Source organism: Equus caballus, chromosome 6 (assembly GCF_041296265.1).
Source record: "Equus caballus isolate H_3958 breed thoroughbred chromosome 6, TB-T2T, whole genome shotgun sequence".
Classification (NCBI taxonomy): Eukaryota; Metazoa; Chordata; class Mammalia; order Perissodactyla; family Equidae; genus Equus; species Equus caballus.
In genome coordinates, this window is record NC_091689.1 from 47,714,926 (window position 1) to 47,737,301 (window position 22,376).

The 22,376-nt window shown below is 39.6% G+C and overlaps 1 long non-coding RNA gene across 1 annotated transcript; it reads left to right on the plus strand.

Moving 5' to 3' along the window:
* Positions 1-706: 706 nt before the first annotated feature.
* On the plus strand, positions 707-4,083 carry LOC138924768 (uncharacterized). The gene is made up of 3 exons (XR_011439979.1): positions 707-1,258; positions 1,632-1,721; positions 3,817-4,083. It is a non-coding gene; the product is annotated as an uncharacterized lncRNA (long non-coding RNA).
* The last annotated feature ends 18,293 nt before the right edge of the window (positions 4,084-22,376 follow it).

Genomic DNA, 22,376 nt, shown 5'->3' on the forward strand with positions numbered 1-22,376 from the left:
ATTTCTTGACCAATCCAGCAACTGGGCACATTTTTCGTTCTTAGGCAGTGTTGTGGTATCAGTGATTTCTATTTGCGGTTTTGAGTGAGAAATAGGGGGTTTGTGGACATTGAGAGGAAACACATACTCATGGCAGATAGAGATTAGGCTCCTGGAGATGGTATGTAACAGGTCTTGGGAGCTGGCAAAGACTATGGAGGCACCTGAGCATCTTGTCACTGTCTCTGCACTGATCACCTTAGAGAAGGTTGAGTTTAGACCAGGAATTGTGATCATTGTGTGTACTGGGGGGGCGGGGTAGGCAGGTGGGGGGTTAGTGGGACAGAGTGTTCCCTGTGGCAGTGGGCTGGGAATCTCTGGGGAAAGTGACTTAAAGCATGAGACAACTTCTGCTGTCAGGTGCTCTTTTGAATGGGGGAGAATCAATTGATCTAAATTCTTTGATAAATGTTAGATGAGTTTATGTGGCAGATTAGGAATTAGGAGATACTCAGAGAATGGTAATATTCAGAGCAGCTAATGTCCTGCTTAGTTTAGTTCAGAAGACAACATAACCCACATCTTGGAAAATAAACACTTCCCTCCCCACTGATACACAGCACTGCAGAAATATTTCCACAATCCATGTGACACACATTCCTGACATGAATGAGCACACAAAGACAGTATTCCAGAGTTTCTAGGGAAGGATCTGAAATCTTTCCTCAGGAAAATCTGTCCTATTTTTGTCCTTCAACTTAGATGTTGTTCTGCATTTCAGCAGATTTATTCAAGACTCTCTCTGGGGCTACGAAGTCTAGGGAAATAGTTCCTTCATTTTGTGAATGGATATGGTTCTGATGCAGTGAGGTGCACATTCTGATTATCCATGTAGCAATTTGCCCTCTTGCTGGTCTGGCCTGATCATCTAGTACTTTTGGTTCACTGGAGCTGTGGTAGAAGTGAAACTCCCTGAAATGACTTGTTTCCATGTTGCACATATGGGATGAGGCTTGGCCAATCCCCACCCAGATCTTCAACACTCCTATTGTGCCTGAAGCTGTGACTTCATCATCCTGATCACCTAGGAGATGAGAGAGCTGGGGCAGAGAATTCCACTTCCTTTCTCAGATCTCAATGGCAGAGTTTGAACCCAGGACCAGTTTATTCCCGAATGGTGTTCCTTGGCACTATGCCCTGTTTGCTATGCTCTTTGTATTTTTTCTCTTTGTCATGATCTCTCCCTTTTTACTTGAGATAGACCAACGTATAAAGAAATGTAAGTGCCACTGTGTGCCTTAGGGCACAGGGGAACTATAATGAGAGAATGTGTGTATGGAGGGGGAGAAGACATGCATTATAATGTGGGGAACATGAAAACAATTTCTGCTCTTTTCTCATCTCCAAGGTCTCAATGACCCAGTGCTAAAGGTCTTACAAATCATAAGCTTATATATGATAGAAGTACCTGGGGGAACAGATTGGACTGGGCTATGAAGTCCATTTCTGGTATACCTGTGGAGCATGAGGAAGTAGCTGGAGCCCTGTCTGAGCTGACAATGCCCGGTTATAAGGATATAGAGAACCCTGTGGAATCTGGGGATATATGGATTTCCAGATGGTGGTCTCTCACTCAGCGTGCTTTGTCTTAGTCTTGCTCAGATGCAGGTATTCTCTCCGTAATGCTGTGCATAAGGATAAAGAAAACAATGAAATGAATATGGGCCATCTGGGAAGGACAGGTGAGTATTCTTTTCCCTTTACCTCCGGGTTTATATGGCCATAAGCTGGCAGTTTATACTCCCACAGTCCACGTGTGAGACAGCTGAGAACCTCCTACTCACATTTGATCTCAGACGGCTCCCTCATGATCTGTTTAGCTTAAGACCTTTGAGTCTTCCATCTAGGGAGAACATTTTTTCAAGGAGAAGTTTGATTCTGAACCCTTAACTCCATAATAAACACAGGTTTATTATCTAGTGCCTCTTGTTGGTGGAAAAGTTCCTCTTTCTCATCTATACTTGTGATGTTTCTCTTTCTATCAAGGTTCCCTCTCAAGTGACTCAGTTACTAAGGTACCATTTTTTCATGTTAGACAATGAAAAATAAAGTCACTCTTCTCTAGACACTTGTTATAACTCTGTGAAAGGGATAAGTACAGGAGGACTTTGTAGAGATGAGACCATCATAAAAACAGCTTGGGGAGACTAAAATTCATTTTTTGTCGGGAACATTCTACATCCATCGTCCATTATTCCTGAAGATTACGTGAGTGAGGTGACTTGCCTCTCCAGTTAACGTCAGCTCTGCTCTCCTTTGTGCTATTCTATGGTTCCCTTGTGACATCACAGGGAGAACACACACTGGATTCTTGAGTTCTCTGTTCCCACAACATCGCTCCTTCTTTAGGTTATATGCTACGGATACTCTGATCAGATTTTCTTCACACAAAATTGAAATGCCTGTCTCTAAAAGGTTATTGTGTTATTTTGATGTAGGTAAGATAAAGTCTATCCTGGTTTTAATTGTAAAAAACCACAATGTGTAGCCCAACATTGCCATTACATGAATCAGAATATGTAATTTATTTTTGTAGTTAGAAAAGTTAAGTGAATTGCCTCAAATTTCACATGAAGTTGCTGTAACTCTCAGTCATTTGTATAAACGCCTCCACTTTCCCAATTCATGTTCTACTTCATCTCTGCTACTCTTTTTGAGACCCTCGTTTGCCCTTAAAGTCAGAACAACAATACCCCAAGTGATTATTTCAAACAAGTCAACTGGGTGGTTTTGTCTGAAACTTTCCCACTCCAGCAATGAGTGAGAGGGGTATTTCCCTCATGGAGGAGGACGAGACACAGGGTTATCATCTAGGGCCTCTTTAAGTGACCAAGGAAAGTTGAGGGAAGTACAGCTATCCTTTCTGAGAGTTGAAAGTCCAAGCGGGCTCCAATCTCTCTCATGCATCAACTTTGCCCATTTCAAGGCATTTTGTCATTTCTCTGTATCCTCACAGACGCCGAGTAAATCTTGGGTTCTGTGGTTAACACCCCCTCCCATCGCCATTCTCAGTCACTGATGCACAAATGTGCTACTGTGACCATATTTTTCAAATATGAATATTATTTTAATGGATTGTCAAGTGACTTTTGCCCTAATTCTGCATGTGAAAAAAGTGGGAGGAGTCTGATGAGATGCTAAAATATGAACATTTATGACATTTCCTACCTTATGATGACCATTGCTTCTAATATACTAGATTGACTTTCATTACAGATATATAGTTTCTTGGGTCAGATGGGGAAAGTATTATTATAAACTTATAGCAACTTAGAGATAGAAGCATTAGAGTGGATGTAGAAAATATCAGCTACAATATTCTTAATTAGCAGTTGAGAAAACTCTTGTTTTCTCTTTGCTATGTAAGGTGAAAGTTGTGGGCCCTTTGATGAGGGTTGACTTATGGATCCTGTAACAATTCCCCTTATATAACAACTATTATAAAAGTTGGGATTAGCTGCATAGATATTTTGGGAATCAGGATAAAGTCACAAAGAAAAGCTTAGTCTGTCACTGAGGAGCATTTTGGAGCTCTGCTTTCTTCCCTTCCATTTCTTGTATATTCATCTTAAGAAATACTAATCTCTTGTGACAAGTTTTTCCCAGACCCTGGGTCTGGAGTCATATAGTTCTATCCTGACAGAATTGTCCTGAGTCTTTAATGATGTACAGAAATTTTTATAATTTGCATCTCTTCCATTGTTTCTGCTGTCTAAAATGGGTGTTGCCATTCTGCTTGGTCATAGGGGTAATCAAGGAATTTTCTTCTTGTTTCAGGCTGTCTCCTGGAGTCACCAAGGAGAGAAGTTCTGGGAGGGAAGGAAGATGGGATGGGAAAAGATCCTTCACTACTTGTGAGGTTAGCAAGAGAGCCCAGGGATTCTGAGACTGAGATCTGTACCCCTGGGCCATCAGTTTGAGAGTCATTGAGCCTGTAAGGAGCCACTGGTGACATCATATCCTAGACAGGTGTTGGCTTCTGAGACCCTTATTATGTACGTTTATACTGAAAAAATAAATAAATATTTTGAGACTCTCAGAAAAGTTCTGTGTTACTAGAAATGTTTTGTTGAACTTACAGCTTCTTACACTCAATTGCTTGTAGTCAATCCAAATCTCAAAATTCCTAATTCCAGATGAAATCCTAGGTGAATGACTTACGCTATTTTAGTTTCTTAAAGCAATGTGTGGAGTCATTCATAGAGAGGAGGAAAAGCCCATGGTTCCTATAAGACTAAGCAAACATTTAATCCAGGACCACAGCTGAGCCCTTCCTCTCTCCACCCAGATGATCACACAGCAAACTCATCTGAATATTATAAAATGTTCTGTCCTGATTGCACTGTTTTCTTATACAGGTGCCATTCTCCTCTCCCATCTTGTAGTGAGATATGGTTTCATGGAGAGAGATGCATAGGGAAGGAATTGTTATAGATTTTCTACCCAAAACTTCATGGCCCTCAAAATATTGTTTCTTTATTATCAAGCAAAACTAATTTTTATCTTTCTTCTCCCACATCAGGTTTTCTTTTCATGTAAGTTCCCACACATAATCCTCCTTCATCTTTACCTACGACATATATCTGTTTACCTGCTTGTCCTCTCTATTCACCTCTCTTAACCAAGTGCAATCTTTGTTATGATGGGTCATTAAGGAATCTGAGTGGAAACCTCTGTTGGAAAGGTGTATAAGGAACTGGAGGGTTGGGGCAGGTGGAGAGAGAGAGTGCGAGAGAGAGGGATCATAGAAGAAAAAGGAGGACGAGGAGGAGGTAGAGGAAAGAAACAGAGAAGGAGGGAGGAGTAGGGGAAGGGAAGGAAGGGAGAAGATGGGAGGAGAAGTAGACGGAGGGGAGATTTATTTAGGTTGGAGACATGGAATAGGTTGTTTTGAGATGAAAGGAACTCCTGCCAGTAGAAATGTTAAAGAAAAGTCTGGTGCAACCTGTCAGAACAGTTGGATGAGGCCTTTCTGCGTTGAATGGGAAGTTAAAAAAGCCTGGAAAGTCTTTTCATTGTCTGATACAATACTTCGTGACGAAGAACTGTTGAAAGCGCAATTCACTTTGATGTTTGTAAAACTGTACGGCTGTCTACTAAGATGATATTCAAAATGGCCACAGGGTGTTGGTCTTTTGTGTCTGCATCTGTTTCTTTGGGGTATGTGTCACTGTTTGTTTGTGTATCTTTTTTTCTTCACAGATGCTCCTGCAGTTTCTGGGGTCACGTTGCTTGTCTTTTATTTTCTATTTTATTTTTATTCTCTTTTTTTATATGTTATTTATTGATTATTTTAAAATCTGGATTGTTTAAAACAATTTTAAATAATTTTTCTTGTTTTCTTCATCTCTGGGTTTGCACATGTCTTTCCTATTACTTTATGTCCTATGTCTCTGACTATTTCTTACTGAGGGTAATTTCTTTTGCTTTTCTAATTTGCCTAACAAAGTTCTTGCGAATGTTTTTTCATTCTTCATGTTTCACTACGTTGAAATGAGAGAATATAACTCTAAGTCCCTATTGCCCCGCTCTCCAAATGTAATTCTTCCCAGAGTTAAATGAACTCAAGAAGACCCAGGGCTCAAAATCAGACATCAAACAGAAAGCCCTCTAGGTATTTAAAGCAGGAAGCGGTTTACTACAGGAAATTATGTGCTTATAAAATCCTCATCAGGAAGTTTAAAAAAACTCCGGAAACCACTGTTAAAGGTCATGATGCTGCAACACCGAGGCTGGCAGTTTGCAGAGGCCCCTGCAAAGTAAACCTCCCATGAATAGTAGAATCCATCATTGGTGGAACCTAGCCCAGATTCCTCCTGTAAGACTGTGGGAAATGTAGTTCTCTGTCTCCCAGCATCCGCCTCAGGGAGAGCATAAAAGAGGTCAGGAATGGTGAAGATTGTTGTGAGGTAATGTGGCTCAGTTGCCTATTCAATGCAAACAGGGGCTCTCTTCTTGCTTTCAGCAGAAAATCTAGTGATCAAACCACAAGATGGCTCTGGCTACATTATATTTCTGTTCTTTACGAGGTTTCTTCAGGGTGCTAGATCAGGAGGGCTTACCGTTGGTCGCATACTATGCTGAGATCTCATCCCTTTAGAAATTAATTCCAAATATGGAAACCATCCTCTCCCTTACTTTTCTAAAAGGACACTACAATCACAATAGTTTTCAAATCATTCTCCCCCAAATCTTGGTTACTTAAACATATATCTTCATGTGTGGGGCACCAATGTTCTGGTCTTAATTTCCTTCCCAAGAAGCCATTGCTCTTCAATGATGCTCCCTGCCTAGTGATACGCCTGATGTATTTATTAAAAAATATTAATTTTAACCCAATCTCTGGGACCTAAATTGAGATTCAAGATAGCCTAATAGTTTTTTTCATGGACAATGGGTGGATATTTCCCTTATATTTTTATACCCAAATAATTTACCATGGTTAATTTCCAAATTCAAAAGGAGTTATCTCTTATGCTAATGATGCCATGGAATAAAACTTCCAAAAACCCTTCAATTGCCACTATTATTGTCTTTCCATATAATCTTCATATATCATGTAAATGTCAACTCCACATTTTTCTTCTTTAACTATTTCTGTTAATTTTTTTGGTCATTAAATTAATCTTAATTTTTTGAACATTGCTTTTAAATGGAAAAGTAAATATTTGTTTTTTAAATATCTCACTGATGATTATGAAAATGGTGTTTTTTCCTGGTGTTTGTCTATATAACAGGACTTAAACAGACTTTATATGAAACAAGAATAAAAATATTGAACAGAGTTCTGCACAATGAGGAAAGAGCTTTTTGGTGGAGAAAGATGTGTGGAGTCATTGTGATACCAAACCTCTTAATCTCAAGTCCACGTGTCTGATGTACAGCAAGCCAAACACTGAGACATCTGGTGCTTAGAGATGGAGAAAGGTCCCATTTGATTTGGCCAAGATGAGAAGGTGGGAGCATGACTTTGCTCAAATCCACCTTAACAAGAGCAGAAAACAGGGGGTTTTATAGAGCTACAGGGCTTGACAGGAGGAGCTTCAGAGAAACAAAAGGGTCACTCCTAAAAGCCCCTGGCAATCTGACTTCTGGGCTTCAACAGCTGCTGGGGACTGGCCATCCAGTGATTACAACCTCCCAGGAGGCACTATCTTTCTTCTGCAAAACAAGCTCACAAATCCTTGAGACCCCTGAGTCACCCCTCAAGTTAAACAGGAAAACAGCAAAACAGCAAATTGCTTATTGAATAGTTACAGTAACCCTCAGTTACCCAGCTTCAATTGAATATCTTTAGGCTTAAAACACCTGCCCATAATCAGTCAAGGTCTTTTTCTGGAAAGTATTCAAAATGGAACACAACAAAACACAGCGGATATTGTTCGTTTAGCAATTATTGGTAACAATAGGTAAAATAGTATCAATAGTTGTTTTCATTTCAGCTTCTAAATGTGGATTTTTATCTTGATAAATATTTTTAAAATTCTGGTTGAGAAATTTTCAGTTTCTGAGGTGTCCTCAAAAAGAAGCCAATAAAGGCACGTAGGCACCTTGACCCCTTGTTTTCATCGCTGAACCTGAGATGTTGCTCTCTCAGAAGATCATTTCCTTCTAGTTCCATTTGCTTAATTGCTACTTTTTCTCTCTAATCTTCTGTAAAGAATTCCTCAATTATTGCAACTCATAATGACCCTTGCCTTTTCTGCTTGGGATTTTATTTTCTCAGGTGGATGAGAAGCTCCTGGAAGACAGCCTCATATTTTTTGTCCAATTCAGCCCTAGGCACAGTTTTTGTCCTTAGGCAGTGTCTGGGTGTCAGTGATTTCTCTTCATTGCTTTGGATGAGAAATGAGGGGTTTGTGCATTAAGAGGAAACATGCTAATGGCATACAGAGATCAGGCATGAAGGCTCCTGGAGATGGTATATAACAAGTCTTGGGAGCTGGCAAAGACTACGGGGGCACATTTGCATCTTGTCAGTGGGTCTGCACTGGTCACCTTAGAGAAGGTTGGTTTTAGACAAGGAATTGAGATCATTTTGTACACTGGGGAGTAGTGGTGGGATAGAGGGTTCCCTGTGGCAGTGGGCTGGGAATCTCTGGGGAAAGTGACTTGAAGCATGAGACAACATCTGTTGTCAGGTGCTCTTTTGAATGGGAGAGAATCAATTGATTTAAATTCTTTGAAACATGTTAGATGGGTTTATGTAGTAGGTTAGCAATGAGGAGATATTACTTCAAAGGAAATTCCATTTGCGAGCACGGCTCTGTTCTTGCACTAGATAATGCTATGGCCTGATCCCTTGGCTTTCTCCCCACTGTTTCTAGAGCTGCTGCCGAGGACCAAGCGAGCACATTCTGGTGATATTCAGAGCAACTACACTGCCTAATCTTCTGTTTAGTTCAGAGGAAAACATTATATTTATCTCAGAAAATAATCTGTTCCCTCCCCTGACACATGTGACTGGGGAGATCCCACAGTCGGTGGGACACACATTCCTGACATGAATAAGTAAAACAAGACAGAATTTTAGAGCTTCTCGGAAAGAATCTGGACTTTTTCTTCAGGAACATTTAATCTGTCTTCATTTCCAACTTAGATGTCCTTTTCTGTGAATAAAGCTGGCTCTAAGGCTGAAGAGTCTGAGGAAACAGGCCATATCTTTTGTATAATGATATGATTGCAATGCAGGAACACACTCATTCTGAATATTTGTGTAGGAGTCTTCCGTCCTCCTGTTCACGTTGAGGTTTGCTAGTGTTTTGGGGATCTTTGAGGCTTTTGTAGAAGTGAAGCTATCTGATTTTACTCAATGGTTTCTTTATGGTATATATAGGGTAAGGCTTGGCCAATCCCCACTAAGACATTCATTACTCCCATTGTTTCTGAAATTGTGACTTCATCATCCTGATCACTCCGGAGGTGACAGAGCTAAGATAGAGAATTCCTTATCCCTCTTCTCATCTTCATGTATCCGTTTGAATCAGGCACCAGCTTACACTTAAATGTGGCCTTCTGGCTATCCATACTACTTATGATGACCATCTTTGTCATTTTCTTTTTCTCCATTTTTTTCCTTCTTCAGTGAGGTTGATGAACATATAAGGAAATATAAGTCCCAGTTGGAGCCTAGAAAATGCACATATGCAAGGAGGGGAAGGGATCCTTTAAAATGTAAGGTACTTGAAAATATGTTCCTCATCACAAGATCTGGGGAAAAAATTCTTCTTTTCTGGGGTTTAAATTCTTTCTATGACCCTGGGCTAAGAGTTCCTAGTATTCATACTTTTGTGTATGATAGAAATACCTGGAGGACAGAGGTCAGTACTGGGCTAGGAGGTCCGTTCCTCGTATACCTGTGGAGCATGAGAAATCTTCTGGGGCCCTTCTGGGCTGAGGTTAATGCCCAGGTGTAAGGACGTGGGAAACCCTATAGAATCTGCAGATCTATGAGAGATTTTCCAGATATTTGTCTCTGACCCAGGAAACTTTGTCTTAGTCTTGCTCAGATACAAATATTCTCTGTGTAATGCTGTGTATAAGGATAAAGATGACAGTATTATAAAGATAGATTAACTAGGAAGGCCAGGTGAGTATTGTCTCCCCTTTACCTCTGGGTTTTTCTGCCCATAAGCTGGCAGCTGTAGTCAGTTCCGTAGTCCATATGCTAAATAGTTTACAACATCATGCACAAATCTGGTCCCAGTGAGACAGCCCCCTCAGGTTCTGCACGTGACCTCCTCGTCCTTTCAGTTAAGCCTAAGACCTCTGAGCATTCTCTCTGGGGAGAACATTTATAAAGCTGAGTTTTCATTCTGAGCTCTCATTAAATCCTGTGAGTGGAAATGTTTCTCCTTTTTGTCTATTTCTGTGATGTTTTTCTTTCTATTAAAAGTCCCTTTCAACTGACTCAGTGACAAAATTTCCATATTACATGCTAGACAATAAAAGGCAAGGTGGCTCTGAATCTTTCCCAGGCAGTGGTGATACATTTGATTTTGAAATAGGATTAAGGATAGAGAACCCTAGCGTCTGTGGAGATGAGACCTTCAGAGAAAAATTGAAAGTCCAGTTTCCTGGGGGGAACATTCTGACCACCTGTTGATCGTAATGCCTATTTACTGTGTATGTGGGACAATTTGCTCTCCAGGTAAGGTCAGCTCTTTCCTCCTTAGTGCTGTTCTATGGCTCCTCACGACATCCTAGAAAGGGAACACACCATATTCTTGGGTTTTCTGTGTCCACCATATGGCTTCCTCAGTATGACTGTGATACATCCTAAAGATACTCTGAGGAGGTTTCCCTCACACAAAATTGAAATGCTTGGTCTGCAAAATGTTATTGTGTTGCTTTGAGGTAAGAAAAAACAGGCAGAAAGTGAACTTTTGGCTGAACAAATATTTGAATTTGAGAAACTTTTGCTTATTAACTCAAGAGAAGAATGGTATCATGCATTTGAATTTGCCACATCCCCAACAAAACCAAAAATATATGGTGTTTTTAGTTGTAAACAACCAAGTCTCCCCCAACACTACCATTATATAAATTAGAATATATAATTTATTGGAAATTTAAAATTTAAATTTAGTTGGAAGATTGAAGTGAATTCCCCCAAATTTCACATGAAGTTGCTGTAACTCTCAGTCATTTGTACAAATGTCTCTACTTCCCCCATTCATGTTCTACCTCATCTCTACTACTGTTCTTGAGACGCTTGTTTGCCCTTAGAGCCCAAAATCAGAACAGCAATACCCCAAGTGATTTCAAAGAATCAAATGGGTGCCTTTAAAACTTTTCCCATTCCAGCAACGAATGAGAGGGATATCTCCCTCAGGCAGGGGTGATGAGATACAGGGTTATCATCTAGGGCCTCTTTAAGTGACCAAGGAAAGTTGAGGGGAGTACAGCTATCTTTTCTGAGAGTTGAGAGTCCAAGTAGGCTCTTCTCTCTCTCATAGTCAACTTGGCCCTTTTCAAGGTATTTTTGTCACTTCTCTGTATCCTTACAGAGGCTGAGTAAATCCTGGGTTCTGTGGTTATCCCTCTCTTCTGCCCTCATTCTTGGCCACTGATGCACAAACATTGTGCTACTTTGACCATGTTTCCTAAATTCAAATGTTGGTTCCTTACAGTGTCGTGATTTTTTTTGTGCTAACTCTAGGTGTGATGAAGTGCAGGGAAACAGTTAGATGTTAAAATATTGACACATTTGTGGTGAGTTGGACTTATGGTGATCACTTACATTAGTACTTCATCTTAAGACTTTCCTGATAAATATAGTCGTGCACAGCATAATGACGTTTTGGTCAGTGACAGAGAACATATACAATAATGATCCCATAAGGTTAGTACCAGATAGCCTAGGTGTGTAGCAGGCTATATAATCTAGGTTGTGTAAGTACACTCTATGATGTTTGCACAATGAGGAAACGGCCTAACGACGCATTTCTCAGAACATGTCCTCTTCGTTAAGTGACACATGACTGTATGTAGTTTCAATGAGTTAGATATCAGATGTGAGGGGAGAATTACTGTAAATTTTCTTGAAGACACATAGAAAGTTAAGCTGGAAGGAACCACAAAAAATAGAAGTGCTGATGTCTCCGATTACAGATTAGAATAGTGTCTTTTTTTCTTAACCATGAAAGATGACAGTTGTGTGGTTTTTTGTGACTTTTACTTTTGGAGCTCAAGTAATAACCCCTATTTGGAGATAAACTAATAAGGCTGGGACTATTCAGATGGAAATTTTCTGTCAGGTCAGGGCCCCAGAGAAAGACTTTGTCGTTCAGGAATGAGGGATCTGGAGCTCTGTTTTCTTATTCCTTCCATTCCGTGTGAATTTACTCTATTCATATTTTGCGAAGTGAAATGTTCCCATCTTCACCCTCATGTCCTGCTGATTGTGTAGACAGGGAAATAGTTCTGCATACAGTTGTTTTCTGGCAATAATCTCCTGTGGTAAGTATTTACCAGATTAAGGCTCGTGAACCCCACAGTTCTATCCTGCTATAAATGTTCTGAGATATTTGCTGATGTTTGGAAATATTTGCCATCTGAGTCTCTTGGAATTGTTTCTGCCTAAACAGGGTTCTGTCATTCTGCTGTATTGACCTATAGCAGGGATGTGTTCTTTCTGTTTCAGGCTGCCTTCTTCAGTGCCCTTGGAGAGAAGCTCTGAGAGGAGAGGAATTTGGAAGGAGAGAAGATCACTCACTTTTTGTGAAGGTGGTTGAAGACAGAACCCAGGAAGTCTGCCCAGTCGCAACAGTTTGAGAGTGATTGAACCTATAAGGAATCCTCTGTGACATCAGACAAGAGAAGGCTTTTGAGATGCTCATTATCTGTTTGTATTGAAATGAAATTGATAATAAGTACTTTGATACTCTTAGAAAAGTGCTGTGTTATAAGGAATTCTTTGTTGAACTTCTATCTTCTTTCATCCAATTTCTTTTAGTGAATAAAAATCCCAAACACACTTCTGTTGTCCAAGTCCTAGGTGAGTGACATATGCTGTTTCCTTTCCCAAGGGAATATGTGGTTTCACTCTCATAGATGAAGAGACATGCTCATGGTTTTTATCAGAATAGGCAGATACTGAATCCAGGACCACAGCTAAACTCTTCTCTCCACCCAAAACGATTTCACAGCCAAATCACCTAAACATTCTAAAGTGTTTTGTCCAGATTGCATCACTTTCTTATATAAGTGCCATGTTTCTCCCGTATTCTACACTGAAATATGGTTTCACGGATAGATGTGTGGGGTAGGAATTGCTACAGATTTTCTTATTTTGCCCTAAGCTTCCCAGCCCCTTAAATTTTACTTTTCTACTACCAAGTTAAACCAATTTTATCTCTCTTCCACATGAGCACGCAATTCTCCTTCATCTTTATTTACCACATACACTTGTTTATCAAGTACTTCTGTTTCTTGTTCTTCCTTTCTGTTTACCTCTTACCCACATACTATGTCTTTGTCATAGTAACCACTTTCTTTTGTTTGTTTGTTTCTTTTTTTTTGGTGAGGAAGATTCACTTTGAGCTAACATCTGTGCCAATCTTCCTCTATTTTTTGTATGTGGGATGCCTCCACAGCATGGCTGATGAGTGGAGTTGGTCCATGTCCAGGATTCAAACCTGTGAACTGGGGGCTGCTGAAGCGAAGCAAGCAGAATTTTAACCACTTGGCCACTAGGCCAGCCCCCCCAAATCACTTTCTTGTTTGCCTCTGCAATTATAACTGCCTTACAATCCAGTTTATTGAACTGATCTGTCCCTTTTAAAGGCTGTGCACTACATTTCATCATATTTAGTTTAAAAATTATTTTTCCACATGTTCCTTCTTTATGTACAAGTCTCTGTTGGCTCTCCATGAACAATATTAATGCTCTGATATTGTGACATTCATTGGATCAACTGTCATCCTGAAAAATAATGAAGATTCCCTGGCATAATCTCTATAATTTTGATTCAATTGATGTAGAGAGAACCCAAGAATATGCATTTTAAGAAGCAAATGTGACAAAGATTCTTTGCTGACTCCCCAAATCTGTGCTTCTCTTCTTCCTGGGCACATGATTCTTCAGCAAGAGGCTATATTTCTTAACTTCTCCTACAGCAAATTGTAGCTATGTGGCAAAATGTTAACCGATAGAACGCCAGCAAAAAGAATCCATGTTAAATCCATGTCATTGGCTGAAAAGAAATTACTTTCTCTGTTCTTGAGCTGGAAATGGCACAAACTGAGGTCACCTTAGAAGCTCTGTTTAGAGTGAGGAGAGTTTCTTTTCTAACCAGGATTCTTGGAGTAATTTGTAGAACAGAGGCCACCTCTTGCCCTTGTACTTTTCCCTTAGAGAGGATAAACTTTTCTCATTAATCACCATATTTTTGGGCCTCTTTGTTAGAGTTGCCTGGTCTTTACTGTAATTAGCATAACGCTCTGTATTCTTCTGATTATGGTGTTCAGTATATCACAAGAGCTGCTGAAGTAGAGTTTAAAAGACCACAGGTCTTAACATGATATACAAGGACCTTCACAACCTGACTCAATTTACCTAACATGTAACTTAGGCATCAGCAATGAGTGCCAGATGGGGTATGAGCCCCCTTCTGGGTGATGTCAATTATTACAGCATCATGGGACCAGGAATGCAAGCTCCCATGGCCTCCAGAGTCCTAAGCAGCACCACCAAAATCAGGGCACCAGATACATATAACAGTTCCCTTCTGGAAGATACTTGTGCTTTGGAGCATGGCAAAGGGAGAGCACAAACATGGCATACGCCAATCTCTATCCCTGGAGAGTATTCCAGCAGGCTGCTAGATTTGTGTGTTAAATTAGATGCCTGCCCCTCAGGTCAAGGCTTTAATATAAGCAGATGAGCCTCCTTCACTTTAAGTCTGCACAGTCTCTAAGCTGGGTCCTGGAGCAGGTGAGTCTTAGTGTATGAACTCTTTAAGAGTGGTTTCTCAGATTGGTACAGTCATGTGGGTCTCAGGATGCTAGCCCTGTTGATTTTCAAAGTTAGATGTTTCGCGGGCTCATCTATCAAGTGTGTGTCTTAAAAGTTGGGATGCCTGATGTGGGGTTTGAACCCTTTGCCCCTTGGGGAGAAGCTCCATGTTTTGAGTTCCTTCCCAGTTGTTGGATGCTACACTAGGAGTGAGGTTTATGGCAAGACTGTATCCTGGCTTCTCCCACCCGCTTTCATGTGGTTTCCTTTTTGTTTTCCCAATATGTAGTCATCACTCTGCCAGCCTTTAGGTATTTTTAAGAGGAAATTTTTCCATATGTCATTGTAGACTCAGTGTGCCCATAGAAGGAGGTATATTCAGAACCTCCCTATGTTGCAATCTTGAATCAGAACAGGACGCATTAGACCAGGTGGACTTAACAGATATTCATAGAACATTCCTTCTAGCAGCAACAGAATTTACATACTTTTCAAGTGCAATTGGAACATTTTCCAAGATAGATCATATGTTAGGCCACAGAACAGGTCTTAATAAATTTGAGGATTAAAATCATATCAAGCATCTTTTCTGACCACAATGGTATGAAACTAGAAATTAATTGCATGAAGGAAACTGGAAAATTTACAAATATGTGGAGATTAAACAACATTCTAAGGAAAAACCAATGGGTCAAAGAAGAAATCAAAGAGAAATAAAAAAATACCTCAAGACAAATGAATGAAAATATGACATACCAAAATTCATGGGATGCAGTAAAAGCAGTTCTAAGAGGGTAGTTCATAGTAATAAATGCTTATCTCAAGAAAGAGGGAAAGTCTCAAATAAACAACCTAAATTTACACCTCAAGGAACTAGAAAAAGAAGAACAAATGAAACCCAGAGTTGGTAAAAGGAAGGAGATAGCGAAGATCAGAGCAGAATTAAGTGAAATAGAGACTAAAAAGGCAACAGAAAATATAAAGAAAACCAAGAACTGCTTCTTTGAAAAGATAAACACAATTGACAAAACTTTAGCTAGACTCACCAAGAAAAAAAAGAGAGACGACTCAAATAAATAGAATCAGAAATGAAAGAGGAAATGTTACAACTGTTACCACAGAAAAACAGAGTCATAAGAGACTACTATTAACAATTGTACCCTAACAAATTGGACAACCTAGAAAAATGGATAAATTCCTAGAAACATACAACCTACCAATCATGATGAAATGGAAAATCTGAACAGACCAATTACTAGTAATGAGATGGAATCAGCACTCAAAAACCTCCCAACAAACAAAAGTCCATAACAAGATGGCTTCACTGTTGAAGTCTACCAAACATGTAAAGAATTAATACCAATCCTTCTCAAACTCTCCCAAAAATAGAAGAGTAAGGATCTCTTCCAAACTCATTTTATGAGTCTAGCATCACTCTGATACCAAAACCAATGATGCTACACAAAAAAGTAAATTATAGGCCAATACCCCTGATGATCATAGACGCAAAAACCCTCAATAAATATTAGCAAATCAAATTCAGCAATACATTAAAGCATTCATACATCATGATCAAGTGGGGTTTATTCCAGAGATACAAGGATAGTTCAACATCTGCAAATCAGCCAATGTGGTACACCATGTTAACAAAATGAAGGATAAAAATCATATGATTATCTCAATAGATGCAGAAAAAAATTTGACAAAATTTAATATTTGTTTATGATAAAAAGTCTCAAGAAAGCTCGTGTAGAAGGAATGTACCTGAACATAATTAAGGCCACATATGACACGCCAACAACAAACATCATACTCAATGGTGAAAAGCTAAAAGCTTTTCCTCTAAGATCAGGAGGAATACAAGGTTGTCCACTCTTGCCATTTTTATTCAACACAGTATTGGAAGACCTAACCGAGCAATTAGGCAAGAAAAAGAAGTAAAATACATCCAAATTGGAAAGGAAGAAGCAAAACTGCCATTATTTGTGGATGACATGATATTATATGTAGAAAACCCTAAAGACTCCATCAAAAAGCTGTTAGAACACTTAAACAAAACCAATAAAGATACAGGATACAAAATCAATATACAAAACTCTGTTCTGTTTCTAATACACTAATAATGAACTATACACTATAATGAACTATAATAGCTATACACTAATAATGAACTATCAGAGAAATAAAGAAAACAATCCCATTTATAGCTGCATCAAAAAGAATAAAATATCTAGGAATAAATTTAGCCAAGGAGGTGAGAGACCTGTATATTGAAAACTAGAAGACATTAATGAAAGAAATTGAAGAAGACACCAATAATTGGAAAGATATTTTGGGCTCACGGATTGAAAGGATTAGTATTGTCAAAATGTCCATATCACCCAAAGCAGTATACAGATTCAATGCAATCTTTAACAAAATTCCAAAAGCATTTTTCACAGATGTAGAACAAACAATTCTAAAATTGGTATGGAACATAAAAGACCCCATATAGCCAAAGCAACCTTGAGAAAGAAGAAGAAAGCTGGAGACTTCATACTCCTGGATTTCAAACTATATTACAAATCTATGGTAATTAAAACAGTATAGTATTGGCAAAAAACAGGCATATAGATCAAAGGAACAGAATAGAGAGCCTGGAAATAAACCCATGCATACATGACCAATTAATTTACGATAAAGAAGTTAAGAATATACGCTGGGGAAAGGGCAGTCTCTTCAATAAACGGTGTTGGGAAAAATGGAAAGCCACAAGCAAAAGAATGAAAGTGGACCACTATTTTATACTATACACAAAAATTAACTCAAAATGGATTAAAGACTTGAACACAAGACCTGTAACCGCAAAAATCCTGGAAGAAAACTTAGGTGGTAAGCTCTTTGACATAGGTCTTAGCAATGATTTTTTGACTCTAACACCAAAAGCAAAAGCAGCAAAAGCAAAAATAAGTAAGTGGGACTACATCAAACTAAAAACCTTCTGCACAGCAAAGAAAACCATTGACAAAATGAAAAGGCAACCTACTGGAGAGGATAAAATATTTGTAAATCTTATATCTAATAAGGGGCTAATATCCAAAATATATAAATAACTCATAAAACTCAATTGCAAAAAAACCAAATAATTCAATGAAACAATGGGCAGAAGATTGGAATAGACATTTTTCCTAAGAAAACATACAGATGGTCAAGTTACAGGAAAAGATGCTCTACATCATTAATCATCAGGGAATGATAATCAAAACCACAATGAGATATCACCTCACACCCGTTAGAATGGCTATTATCAAAAAGACTAGAAATGATATTTTTATATATATTTATAAATAAAATATAAAGTATATTGTATACAAATAAAATTATATATATATAAACCAAGCTCATAGATACAGAGAACGAATTAGTAGTTTCCAGAAGCGGGGGGCGGGGGGTGGGGGAGAAAAGGGGGATCTATTTTTTTTTAGTTTAAATAAATTGAATTTAAAAAAATGAGCAAAGTTCTTGAATAGTCATTTTTCCAAAGAAGACATAGAAATGGTCAGGAAATGTATGAAAAGGTACTCAACATCACTAATCAGGGGCCAGCCCCATGACTGAAGAGTTAAGTTCATGTGCTTCACTTCAGCAGCCGAGGGTTTCACTGGTTTGGATCGTGGGTGCCAAAATGGCACCGCTCATCAGGCCATGCTGAGGTGGTGTCCCATATAGTGCAACTAGAAAGACCTGCAAGTGGAATATACAACTATGTACTGGGAGGCTTTGGGGAAAAGAAGAAAAAATTCGCAACAGACATTAGCTCAGGTGCCAATCTTTAAGGAAAAGAAAATAGACTTTGAGTCAACAACTGTAAAAAGAGACAAAGAAGGTCAATTCATCAAGAAGATATAACAATTGTAAATATATATGCACCTAATATCAGAGCATCTAAATATACTAAGCAAATACTAGCATATCTGAAAAGAGAAATAGATAACACATGATAATAGTGAGGGACTTCAATACCCCATATTTGCCAATGGATAGACCATCCAGAAAGAAAATTACTAAGGAAACATTGGACTTGACTATATCTTAGACCAAATGGATATGTTTTTCATGTCATAATTTACATCTTTTTAAATTGTACATCTATTTACAAATTATTGTAGCTACAGTTATTTTTAATGCTTTCGTCTTTTAAACCTTCATACTATAATTAAGTGATTCACACATCACTAATTTAAAGTACTAGATTATTCTGAACTTGACCATGTACTTACCATTTCTAGCATATTTTATATTTGTGTATGTTTTCTTTTTACTACTTAGAGTCCTTTCCCTTAAGTTTAAGGAACTCCTTTGAGGATTTCTTGTATAGCACATCTAGTTGTGATGAGTACCCGAAGCTTTTGTTTATCAGGGAGACAAACTGTTTCCCCCAAAACAACAGTTGTTTCAATACTTTGACTACATCATCACACTCTCTCCTGGCCTATAATGTTTCTGCTGAGAAATATGCTAATAGACTTATGGGAGTTCCATTATCTGTGTGAAATTTTTCCTTCTTGCTGCTTTTAAAAATATCTCATTTTCTTTGGATTCAGGCAATTTTATTATAATGTATCTTTGAGAAAATCATGTTAAGTTGAAGTTTTTGGGTGATCTATTATCTTCATGAATTGGACATCTAAATTTCCCTCCAATTTTGGGAAGTTCTCAGCCATTATTTCTTTAAATAAACTTTCTATCCCTTTCTCCCTCTCTTCTCCTCCTGGCACTCTTATAATACACTACTGTTTCGTCTAATAGTGTTGTGTAATTCACATAGGCTTTCTTTATTCTTTTTTAATTGATTTTTAATTTTTATCCTCAGACTGGATAATTTCAAATGACCTGTTTGCTAGCTCACTAATTTTTTCTTCTGCTTGGTCAAGTCTGATGTTGAAGCTCTCATTGAATTCTTCATCAGTCATTGTAGTCTTCAACTCTAGAATGTCTGCTTGATTTTTTAATGGTTTCTGTTTCTTTGTTGAATTTCTCATTTTGTTCATGTATTGTTTCTCTACTTTCATTTAGTAGTCTATCTCTATTTTCTTGTAGTTCACTGAAGTTTTTTGAGAGGATTATTCTGAATTCTTTGTTGGATATTTCATAGATCTCCATTTCTTTCGGGTCAGTCACTGGAATTTTATTAGTTTGCTTTGGTGGTGTCATGTTTCCTTAGATTGTTCGTCATCCCTGTGGCCTTGCATTGGTGTCTGTGCATTTGAGTATGTAGGAACCTCTTCTAATCTTTACAGATTGGCTTTGACAGGGAAAGTCTTTCACTGTGCAACTTTTCCAAATACTCTGGGTGCACAGTCTGGTGCTGTCCTTGGGCAGGCTTGCTGCTGGAGTCGTTTGGGTGGCCTGGTGTGGGGGTGGGTTAAAAGCTTGGAATGGCAGTAGTCAGCCTGGTGCTGGGCCCTGCTGGGACCCTGGCTTCACAGGTGCCCCCTTGGAGCCTGGGTTCACAGGCATTAATTGGGAGCCTAGGGAGCCACCTCGTACTGCAGGAGTTTCACAGGAATGGGGTGAGCCAGGAGTCTGGGTTCATGGGAGCTTGCCAGGGCCTGGTGACTTGGAAACTGTGTAGGAGGAGGTCCTTAAGAGGATGTGACTATTGATTGACCTGTGAGCTGGACCACTCCCTCCCCTGACCCTGGAATGTGTGTTCTGCCTACCATTCCCATACTAGGATCTGTTCCAAGGATGTAGCATTGAGAGAGTATGGTGTCACTGAGACCATATGGACTGAATACATGACTGAACCTTGTTAAGGCCTCTATATAAGCTTTAAGATTCTAGCAGGCAGTTGCAGAGATCTTCTTGTCTTGTGGCCTCCCAAGACAAGCCTCGTATATAAGTTGTCTTGATTATTAAACCTGCCACCTACAAATTTGGAGTGGTCTGCCTCTTTCTTTGGTCTTTTCTTGCCCTCTGTGTATGGGGACCACTTTGTGAACAAATAAGTGGCCTGGGACCACTGGAGCTGGCTGGTGCTGAGATGAACTGGAGCATGGATTTTCCGGGTCTTTCCAGGAGAGCAGTGCCAGAAACACCACCTAGTACAGTGGGAACTGCCTGGGGCCACGGAGCCAGCAGATGCCTGCCTGAGATGGAGGAATCAGTTTGCAGGAGCCCACTAGATGTCTGGCACTGTGGAAGCCACCTGGAACTGCTGGAACTGGTGCGTGCTGTGATAATCTGGGAGCCTGGATTTGCAAGAACACACTGGAAGCCTCGTGCCAAGGATGCTTCCTGGGGCTGCTGGAACCAGCAGGCACCAGGGTGAAATAGGGGCCTCTGTTCCCAGGCATCCTCTGGATGCCTGGTGTCACAGGAGCCACTCGGAGCTGCTGGAGGTGGCAGGTGCCAGGGTGAGACAGGGCCCCAGGTTCCTGGGAGTTTGCAGGGAGCCTTGCCACGGAAGTTATCTTGGGCCATGTGAGCTGCCTGGAGTCAGCAGGTGCTGGGGTGAGCTGGGGTTTGGGTTCATAAGAGCCATCTGGGAACTTGTGCCAAGCATGCTGCCTGGGGCTGCTGGAACCATGAAATGGGGCCTGGGTTTCAGGGAGACACCCAGGACTGCAGGAGTTAGCCTGGTGCTGGGATGGGTGGGCTGTAGGGTCCATAGTGAAGGTGGGCACTCACGTTACTCTCTCCACACTAGGCTGCCCAGAGTTAGGGAAAGGATAATGGGGGTAATGTGAATCTATCTCTCTTACCCTCTTTAATGCATCCTTTCTTACTTGTGTGCTTTACCCTAGTGCAGTAATCCTTCAACTAGAGTCCTTTGCTCTTGTGAAGGTATTTTTGTCTGCAGATAGTTGTTCAAATCGATGTTTCTGGGTCGGGGGAGAAGTGGTAGAAATTCCTATGTTGGCATTTTGCTGATGTCATTCTCCTCTCTCTCTAACTTGTAGGCAACCTTTAGAGTAGATCTGACCTGATGATTCCTATATCCCTCTTGTGCCTGTAGTGATGCTGATCCCGGTCTTAGGTAGGTCACCACTACACACAGAACTTATTTCTTGTGCAGTTCAGGTCGTCTAGTCAGATGGGCCACAACCCTGTTCCAATGTGAGCAGAGACCATAGCATTGAGGGATGTCCATGGGGGAGGAGGACATCACTCAAGTATTAGTTCTGATCATAGATCATAGATCAAAAGGCTTGGTAATCCATCTCCACTCTACAACACTGGAAACTCTCCTGTTCATCAGTCAGTTCTGTTAATGCACTGAGGTGAGAAATGCTAGTAAATAAGTTATGGATAAGTGATAAGTATTTCCCAAGACTGTCAGCCTTCCTCATCTGAACAGTTGTGAGCTCCCTCCTCTGAGACTGCAGGGGATTGTTAGAATGAGGTAGATGCTGAATCTGAATTTCTGCCAAAACTACACTGATCAGCTAAACACAAGCGGGCTTGATTTTGATTCAAGAGATCATGGAGAATTTGGGTATGGATGTCTCTCTGGAAGTATGTTTGGAAACCTGTAAGCTCATGAGAAATTACCTTCTTATCTTTAATCAACTAGTTTACTGATCCCATACTAATTAGATACTGATTGTACATACTATATACTGATTTTTAAGTTTTGAACAAGATTCTCTGCTAAATACTGCAGAAGTAGCTCAGATTTGATTATTGACATTGCCTCCTTTGAAATTGGCCAAATTCAAATTTTCAAATTATCTGAGTTTCAGTTTCCTCAACTAGAAAATGTAGATGATTAATCAAAACTACCTTAAATGCTTACTGTGAGATTTGAATGGTTTAATACAAAGTAATTAATAGTTTCTCAATAAAACTACTATTTTTGAAAGATGAAGTTGAATCACTCTGGTAATGGTATAGG